This window comes from Hemiscyllium ocellatum, chromosome 26, assembly GCF_020745735.1.
Source record: "Hemiscyllium ocellatum isolate sHemOce1 chromosome 26, sHemOce1.pat.X.cur, whole genome shotgun sequence".
In the NCBI taxonomy this organism is placed as follows: domain Eukaryota; kingdom Metazoa; phylum Chordata; class Chondrichthyes; order Orectolobiformes; family Hemiscylliidae; genus Hemiscyllium; species Hemiscyllium ocellatum.
This window is the reverse complement of record NC_083426.1, coordinates 36,979,919-36,990,716: the sequence shown is the minus strand read 5'-3', so window position 1 is coordinate 36,990,716 and position 10,798 is coordinate 36,979,919.

Below are 10,798 nucleotides of genomic sequence, written 5' to 3'. Positions count from 1 at the left end.
GAGAGGACAGAGATTTTAAAAAGACATAAAGGGCATTTTTTTTACACAGGGGTGATTCATGTATGGAATGAACTTCCTGAGGAAGTGGTGGATGTGGATATAATTACAACATTTAAAAGACATTTGGATAAGTAAATGAGTAGGAAAGGCTTGGTGGGGTATGGGCTAGTAGCAGACAGGTGGACCTAGTTTAGTTTAAGATTATATTTGGCATGGACTGGCTGGACCAAAGGGTCTGTTTCTGTGCTGTGTGACTCTATGACTATATGGTAGCACAGTGACAAGATTACTTATCTCTTAATTCAGATGCTCAGGCTTTTGAGTAGATGGGTTCAAATTTCATCACAGTAGCGAGTAAACTGCAATTAATAAAATCCAGGTCATAAAGCTAGTCTCATTAATGGAACCAATGCAGCTACAATTAATTATTGTAAAGATACCTTTGATTCACTGATGTCCTTTTGGGACACTAATCTGCCATTCTCACCCAATCTGATCTACAATGACTCCTCACATACAGCAATGTGGCTGACTCTTAACTTTCTTCTCTGGCCACTCAAAGAACAATTCAGGATGGGCAATAAATGCCTGCCTTACCCAGTGATATCAACATCCCAAATAAAAATAATGAAATAAAAGGACTTGGCTTATCTCCATATCTGACTCAACATTGGAGGAAGGAAATTTTAAACTTCTGTTTCATCAAATAAAAACCAGTGAGTGGGGATTAAAGACAATTCATTGTTGGGTGTGGGGGGGGGGAAGGTTTAGGGCAGGAAACATGAAGCTACAGGAATATAAATGTAATGCAGATGAAGGAACACCCATATTTATTATTATTTAGTCAGTTAGTTATGTGGATGCATGGAAACGCAATCAAACTGCTACTGAGAGTAAAAAAAGGCTTAATATATTGTTAAATGATAGCTCAAGAAAGTAAATTTTACTAAAATGAGCACAATCTGACATATGAATCAATATATAATAATGATGCTAGCTTTGAGGTAGTAAATTGAGTGAGTTCATAAAAACAACCAACAAAATAAATAAATCATGAACTGTCAGAATTGTCAAGCTGTCTCATTAAAAAACAAATTAATAAAGAGACTGATGGAACACTTTCAGGACATGGTATATTGATGACAGAAGATTCAGTGATTGATGGATTCCTGCAGAAAAATGTCCTTTTACATCAGAGTTAGCAAGTGTTTTCAATAGCTGAATATGTGGAGATAATTAATATAAGTAAATAGGCCAACAAATTTAGCAGAATGTGTGCATTTTATTTATCAGTGCTGAAAATTCATCAACTGGCCAAGGATGTTAGAGCTAAGGATTAGCAATCTGAATCTCCAGCTTTCTTCTCTGATTAACAATTCAAGACAGCTAAGAGTGTGTCTTGCACTGATTGACATCCATCACTACCAAAGTAAGCCACTTAGAAATGACAATAAGCCAGAGGATAAAAGCTGGTAGTGTATTGAGCAATTTCATGCTGATCAAAAGTCAGAGATCATTTTCTGTGTAACAGTAAATTGCAACCAGCATTAGACAGACTTTTAGAGCAATTCAATTTACAATCAAATAGTAACCACCTTAAAATCTTGAAAATATCTTCAGACTATCACTGAGAGGCTGAAGTGGAAAATCAAGTTTTTCAAACTTTGCATGAACCTACATGGATTGGATTTACTGAATGTTGCTATTCTAAATTAAATCTGGTGTAAATTAATGCTTTTAGTTGTGGGAAATTGTGCCTATTATTTTAAAATAATCATACTGGCTAAATTAATTATTTGTATATTCACAGAATGTTGGCATCTCCAGCTTAACTAATATTTATTGCCCATCCAGAATTGCTCACAGAGCAGTTAAGAGTCAACCATATCACTCTAGGCCTGAAGTTATACGTAGGCCAGACAGATTTCCTTCCCTAAAGGGCATCAGTGAACCAGATTGGCTTTTCCTGGCAATCATGATCACCATCAGACTCTTAATTCCAGATATTTCATTGAATTTAAATTCAACAATCTGCCATGGCAGGCTAAGTACACAGAATGTTACCCATGTTCCTGGATTAATAGTCGAGCAATAATACTACCAGGTCATCACCCTCCCTACAATCTTGGTCTTTGTAACCAGAGGAAGGAGGTATGCTTCAGTTATACAAAACCCTGGTCAGCCCATGCCTAGAGTACTGTGAGCAATTCTGGAAACTGCTCCTTAGGAAAGAAATGTTGGCATAGTACAGACTAAATTTGTTAGAGCGTGACTGAGTGTTCAAATGTTACATTATGAAAAGATTACACAAACAAGGATTGTATTCCCTGGAATTTGCAAGGTTAAGAAGTGATCTGATTGATGTTTCTAAGATATTAATGAAAGCAGATAGCTCGGGTCGGTTGGAAGAAACCATTTCATTCAGGAGTCTAGAATGAGAGGTCATTGTTAAATCTGGAGCCAGATTTCTTAAGAGCAAAAATATGAAATCATTTCTCAGGACATGTGGCAGAAGTTTGGAACTTTCTTTCATTAGAGCCAACTTATGTTGATAAAGTGCTAAATTTAACACGGAGCTTGATAGGTGGTTGTTAGCCAAGGATGTAAAGCAAAGGGATCATGATCATGATCTCCTTGATGGTCTTCCTCAGTTAGCCTGTGTTGGAAACTAAAACTTGCCCTTGTAAATAGCAATTTTTTTGTGTGTACTCCTCACCACCCCCCAAAAGAATTCTAGATGGTGGCAAGCCCCCAAAATCACAAAACTTACCTGTTTTCCTTGGTTTTTCTGTTCAATACTTGTTTTATATATTGGCCCAAATTTTGCACTCTCCTTTATGATCCTTTTACTTGCCCAGAAGATTTCTGTGGGATTTTGCACTGAAATTTTAAATTCTTAGACAGCCATAGGAGTGCTATAACCTCTCAAGGAGATAGAACGATAAAAGGTGGGAGCAGCAGTAGGCCATTCGAACCCTCAAACCTACCCAAAGGCAAGACAGTCCCATTGCATTACAATCATGTAAGTGGGTAGGACAGGGAGGTAGGTCTTGAATACACTCGAGTCAGCACAGGGATCATGTTGCTGGGACAAATCTGATTCATACTGGGCATCCAGCCAACTGATGTGAGGAGTCAGAGTTGCCATGGCAACATGGCCTTTTATATGCATGTTGTAGCCTGCAGCTATGGATGGTGATGATAGAGACTCCAATTTCTTTACATCATTTGGATGGCCAGGAATATTTTCCACTCTTACCATGCCATTTGTGTTCTGAAGAAGGCTCATACCAGATTGAAAACATCAACTCCTTTTCTCCCTTCACAAATGCTATCAGACCTGTGGAGATTCTCCAGCACTTTCTCTTTTTATGATCAATCCCAGACTGAAGTCTGACTTGATAGTTCATATTTTATATTTTTTTGTGTTTTAACAATATTGCCAATCTCTGAGCATATCCACCACCCCTCCACCCCAAATTGCAGATTTGCTTTTCACAATAAAACAAAAGTTTATTAAGCAGAGGAAATAAAGATAAATAGAATATACCAAGCAATTTGCATACAACACCAATTTAAAGGTTTTGAAATGCAGAACAAAATATAATTCCAGTAATCTGAAAAACACACCTTTTCAGATTCCAAAAGCGCTTATACAAAAGCACCCCTTGAACAGTACTCACACCAGAAAAAGAATGTATTCTCTGTCACTGCTATAGGTTTAATTTAGCCTTGACTACCACTCCCATTCTGGAAAATATGATAGCGTCCTTCTAGAGCTATAATGTATCTGAGCTTAAATGTTCTTAGCTTTAAATAAGCTGTTCATAGTTTTGTCCAAACACTTCTGTAAACCTTTGTCCAAACTGAAACAAAAATAATTTTTTTGTGCCAAACTATGTTGTGTCTCCTTAAAAAAAACACAACTCCACAAGCTTCTAACTGAAATGTCTTCAATGTTTATTTTGCTTAGATGTAACCACTCCTAATATAAATATAATATAATCTCCACATTAGTCCTAGAGATTATATCTCTATCAAGTTATTTTAAAGAAATCACCATTATGACAGAACTACTTCCAAGTTAATCATTAAACCCTTCATTCATGCAGAAAAACCCATATACTACTCATTCAACATCCAAAATCCAGTTATCATAATAAAGCACACATCCTACATCACAAAGTGTCCTATAAAGCCATCCGAGATCTGCATGGGCTCCTTGGTACTAGTCTATTTCATTATTCTAAGTTGGTCTAAGTTACTGATATCAAGTGGGGAAGGATATTGACACTATGTCTCTGACAGAAGAAAGGCTCAGTCTTGAAAGCAATATAGGTTTATTACATACTACTCAACAGTTAGTTACATGATATTTGACATACGTAATGCTGAAGTTAAAAGTACATATTACCATTAGCTACATGACTTAGTATGAGAACAACGGCTTAGAGAAAAACTGCTAAACTTTGATAAAGGTATATGAACAGCCCTTAGCTCCTTCCAGGAACACTCTTTTATTATCGTGTTGGGTGGAATAACTTTATGATGTCAGTTACCCCTTTCAGGTACTAACTGCTTTATACAACTGGCAAGATCACAGTTAGATACCTACAGTTTTGGTCTTTTTAATTAAAAAAGGATGTATTGCAACAATGTTCATTAGACTGATTTTGAGATGAGTCAAGAATCCTCTGAGAAGAAGTTGAGTCCACTGGACCTTTGTTCCTGAGAGTTTATAATCATGAGATAACATCACATTGACAAATACAATACTCTTAATGGAATGGATAGATCTTTCTCCAGACTGTATTCTAAGACTAGGGGTCCTGGTTTGAGAATATGGGGTCTATCATTTGAAGTTATGATAAAGAGAAAAATAATCACTCTACAGATTATGAATCTTTGGAATTCTCTGTTCCAGATGGATATGAGTGCTCAGTTGGTGAGTATATTCAAGACTGAGATTAACTGAGGTTTAGACAGCAGGGGAGTGAAGAGAAATGGTAAGTAAACTGAGCACAGGATAGATTTTCAGAAAAGTAGCTGCCCATGAATTCCAGAGAAATTTTACAGAGATTTATTTAATTGATAGTTTAATTTGCTTTGCACAAACATGATCAGTTCCACATTGTCAATTCAGATTATTATCTAAATGGTAGCAGTTTAGGAAAAGAAGTAACGAGACCTGGGTGTCATGGTGGAACAGTCACTGAAGGTTGGCCTTTAGGTGCAGCAGGCAGTGAAGAAAGCTGGCCTTCATGCTCACCTTCAAAGTGAGGGGATTTGAGTATTGGAGTAAGGATGTCTTGCTGCAGTTAGGCAGGGGCTTTGTGGGGCCACACTTTGAGTATTGTGTGCAGTTTTTGTCTCCCAGTCTGAGGAAGGGCATCCTTACTATTGAGGAAGTGTAGCAAAGGTTCACCAGACTGATTCCCAGGATGGGAGGACTGACATATGAGGAAAGGCTGGATCAACTGGGCTTGTATTCACTGGAAAGTAGAAGAATGAGGGGAAATCTCAATGAAACATAGAAAATTCTAATGGGACTGGGCAGGCTAGATGTGGAAAGAATGTTCCCAATGTTGGGGAAATCCACAACTGGGGGTCACAATTAAAGAATAAGGGCTAAGCCATTCAGAACTGAGATGAGGAAGAATTTCTTCACTCAGAGAGTTGTGAACCTGTGGAATTTTCCATCACAGAAAGCTATTGGGACCAGTTCATTAGATATATTCAAGAGGGAGTTGGATATTGCCCTTATGGCAAAAGGGATGAATGGTATGGGGAGAGAGCGAGAATGGGATACTGAAACTGCATGATCAGTCATGATCATAGTGAATGGTGGTGCAGGCTCAGAGCTGAATGATCTACTCCTGCACCTATTTTCTATGTTTCTATGGTCAGACTGGAAGTACAATTCAAATGTTTAAGTAGTTGATTCATTTTGAAACAAGTAATGCTGGTCAATTTCACACATTTTAGATCTGGATATAATCGTCAAGTGTTGAAATTAGATATTACAGGTTATATACAGTCTAACTGGAATAATTTTTGGTTTAAAGAACAGCACAGCCTTTATTAAAGTTTACCTTTTATTTGTGATAAACAAATCTATTGTGCTTCCAAATCTATTTCAGCAGTACTTCACCCCTTAGCTCTTTTCCACTGAGCTGGGTTAGATTGGGTTTATTCTCAGGATGAATTTACTTCAGTTTAATACTGCTTTATAATCTGTGTGTGGCAGTGATGGGCATGTGAGGTGAAGAGAGGATTGCACTATTCTAAGGAATCAAATGCCGCACAAGTGTATGAAAGAAACTATAGAATATAAAGCTGACTTCTCTGAAATATGAAATGCACCATCAGCACAAGCAGGTGTGTAGATGAAAGGAGAATAAAGCAGGTGTGTAGATGAAGGTCTCATTGAAGGACTATTTGGGTTGCTGAATCAATGTTTGCGATACTTGGTTGGTCATAATGAGTATAATGGACCTCACTATAGCCGGAGCAAGGAGCTGCAAACATGCAACGGAATGCTGTACAATCTGTAATGCACACAAACCATAAAATAAGCCATAGAGCTTTTGAGCAAAGAAAGACATCAAGTAGTCTGAACTGAAAATGTGTTGCTGGTTAAAGCACAGCAGGTCAGGCAGCATCCAAGGACAGGAAATTCGATGTTTCGGGCATAAGCCCTTCATCAGGAATGAGGAGAATGTGCCAGGCAGGCTAAGATAAAAGGTAGGGAGGAGGGACTTGGGGGAGGGGCGATGGAGATGTGATAGGTGGAAGGAGGTCAAGGTGAGGGTGATAGGTTGGAGTGGGGTGGGGGCGGAGAGGTCAGGAAGAAGATTGCAGGTTAGGAGGGCGTTGCTGAGTTGAGGGAACCGACTGAGACAAGGTGGGGGGAGGGGAAATGAGGAAACTGGAGAAATCTGAGTTCATTCCTTGTGGTTGGAGGGTTCCCAGGCGGAAGATGAGGTGCTCCTCCTCCAGCCGTCGTGTTGTTATGTTCTGCCGATGGAGGAGTCCAAGGACCTGCATGTCCTCGGTGGAGTGGGAGGGAGAGTTAAAGTGTTGAGCGACGGGGTGGTTAGGTTGGTTGGTCCGGGCGTCCCAGAGGTGTTCTCTGAAGCGTTCCGCAAGTAGGACCCCATCACCAGGGATATATTTCCCTCCCCTCCCCTATCAGCGTTCCGCAAAGACCACTCCCTTCGTGACTCCCTCGTCAGGTCCACACCCCCCACCAACCCAACCTCCACTCCCGGCACCTTCCCCTGCAACCGCAGGAAATGTAAAACTTGCGCCCACACCTCCTCCCTTACTTCCCTCCAAGGCCCCAAGGGATCCTTCCATATCCGCCACAAGTTCACCTGCACCTCCACACACATCATCTATTGCATCCGCTGCACCTGATGTGGCCTCCTCTACACTGGGGAGACGGGCCGCCTACTTGCAGAACGCTTCGGAGAACACCTCTGGGACGCCCGGACCAACCAACCCAACCACCCCGTGGCTCAACACTTTAGCTCTCCCTCCCACTCCACCGAGGACATGCAGGTCCTTGGACTCCTCCATCGGCAGAACATAACAACACGACGGCTGGAGGAGGAGCGCCTCATCTTCTGCCTGGGAACCCTCCAACCACAAGGAATGAACTCAGATTTCTCCAGTTTCCTCATTTCCCCTCCCCCCACCTTGTCTCAGTCGGTTCCCTCAACTCAGCACCGCCCTCCTAACCTGCAATCTTCTTCCTGACCTCTCCGCCCCCACCCCAATCCAACCTATCACCCTCACCTTGACCTCCTTCCACCTATCACATCTCCATCGCCCCTCCCCCAAGTTCCTCCTCCCTACCTTTTATCTTAGCCTGCCTAGCACATTCTCCTCCTTCCTGATGAAGGGCTCTGGCCCGAAACGTCGAATTTCCTGTTCCTTGGATGCTACCTAACCTGCTGTGCTTTAACCAGCAACACATTTTCAGCTCTGATCTCCAGCATCTGCAGACCTCACTTTTTACATCAAGTAGTCTGAGCAATGGCAAAACCTTTCTGGTATATTTCTGCCTGCTTTGACCATCTTTCCCAACAGAATCTGTTCATGATCCTCCTTTATGGCTGACTTCATTTCTCCCTTAGCCATTGTGAAACGTAAACTCTGTCATGGTTTTCACTTCCTGTATATTGAAGAAAGTATTCGTAGATAGCTGATGTAATGCAGAGGAAATAGAATTACACTAAAAATAACATTTCTCCATGTTTGGGACTTGTCTGATGTGGGAAAAAGACTGGGAGACTTCAATGTTTTGAGATTTTACTGATGATAAATGAAGGGCTACAGCTTTTATTTGTATTGATTCACAGTTTAGCAATGACAAGAGTTGATGTATAAGAAAAGTTTTATTGCACTTACTGGAAATCTGTTGGGTTGTTGACAAGCAGACTGGCTATATCTGTTTGTAATTTGCCTTCCTCCTCATCCTTCTGCATCTCATTCTCCACAACTCACCATGTATTTGGTGACATAAACTGCCTCTTTATATTGATGAGAAATTGTGACCCACAGTATAGACATATTGTCTGTTGAATATCACAGTGACCTTGGCAGTGGAAGCACTGGTATGCCCTATCTCATTTTTTTTTAACTGTGAGTAAACTGCTCATGGGACATCTAGGTTAAAATTACCAGATATTTGGAGAGCTCTGTCTGAGTCCACTTGAAATCTTTAGAAAGATGGGAGGGGAAACTCTCAAAATAAATAAGATACAGCAAAACCAATGAATGTTATGCTAGCCTGACTCATGTTGTCTTCAACATGAAGAATGAGTACTTTGGTTTTCAAGTATTACTTCAGTTTTTTTGCATTTATTCCTCTGAGGGTGTGGGAGGCCAAGATTCAGATTCCTAACACTAAGATAAGGTTTTGATATTAAGTTCTCGGAACCTTTCAGGCAAGTCAGCCTTCATGATGGTGAGTCATTAACTTATCATGAATACTAATTAGTATCTAGCCCACTGAATCATGTTCATCGGTGCATTCCGTTAAGCCAAAATGAGAAAAATATTTGCCTATATATTTACATGAAATGTATACCTTGTGTGGTCCACCCAGTCAGCCCAAGCAAGGCAGCTACACTGGCCTATGCAAACAAACCAAACTATGGCAGGTGTGAGGGATTCAAAATAAAAGGAGCTCAATTGGAAAGTTATTGATTAAAGTGGGAAGTTAGGGCAAGGTGTTAAATGTAAACGGTATGGCAGCCCCAGGGGTGTATCATACAGCCTTTGGGGCATGGCGTTAGACAAATGAGATGCAGAGGAGAGCCTCAGTGATAAGCGACTGGAGAACAAAGAAGGATGGGAGAGGCATATTGAGAGTGAGAACACAATGGGGTCATGGATTATGTTGGTGAACGTGAAGGAACAGATACGTTGAACAAGTGACAATGCAAGGCCAAGGGTAGGAATTGGTGCTTTATTGGTTGGGCTGAATGGGTTCTCAAAATGGCCAAGGGAAAACATGAATGGGGTCACATTTATTGGGGAGATTGATTTATGACAGATGGAGTTCTAAAGGAATTCTACCTCTGATCTAGATGGAATGTACTGAGTCAATTAAAGGAGAAGGATTCTGAATGAAGGGAAAAAAGAAAACAATTAAAAGCAACATTCATTTCTTCAGCTGGGTCAGTACAGAGTTCCTCACTGAGAAGATTAGATTAGATTCCCTACAGTGTGGAAACAGGCCCTTCAGCCCAATATGTCCACACCGACCCTCTGAAGAGTAACCCACCCAGACACGTTTCCCTCTGACTAATACAATTTAACATGGCCAATTCACCTGACCTGCACATCTTTGGACAATGGGAGGAAACCCACACAAACATGGGGAGAGTCACCCAAGGCAGAAATTGAACCCAGGACCCTGGCACTGTGAGGTACCAGTGCTAACCACTGACCCACCATGCCACTCAGAAGGAGCAGTACAAATAGGAAGAAGCTGATGTCTGGATCCCTGCACAGCTCACACACCCAAATATGCATGAAGCAAAATGTAAACCAAAACAAACAGATCAAACAAACACTTCCTTGTTAGTTACACTTGTTAGTGTCACAAGTTATCCAAGATGCTTTTAAGATGCTGCTCCTTCATGTGCAGCTGGGAAAAAGCAGAATGAGTACTTTCTCACAAGATGGATGTTGATATCCAATTCTCCCTTCAGCACAGGCACAGTCTCCTTGCTCCCCAATTAGTTTCACTGTCTCTGCCTTGCTGGGGTTGAGAAGGTGTATGTGGGGCATTTCTCCCCTCATTCCCCCACTGTCACCTCCCCCGGTATTATGCACATTGAATGTGTTTCAACTTACGAGGTCTACCAATGCTGCATTACTTGCAACACAGTGGTACTGGTCTTCTCCTTTCCTTTAGAGTTCCATTTATCATATTTCAACCAGGGTTCACACATAAAACATAAAATGAGTTACAATACTGATGTTGATGACTGGTGCCCAACCTAGATCGTGACAGGCTTCCACAGTGACAACCTTAAAATGCTAACTCTCACTCATCGGGGCATGAAGCATTGAACAGACAGTATGAAGGGCTTATGCCCGAAACGTCGAATTTCCTATTCCTTGGATGCTGCCTAACCTGCTGTGCTTTAACCAGCAACACATTTTCAGCAGTATACTAATGTTGGCAGAATGCAGCAAATCATTGTTCCTGTTATGGCATGGGATCCATGTACTGCAATTGGGCACTGACCTCAATAGAGAATTTAATTTGGGTTGCCTT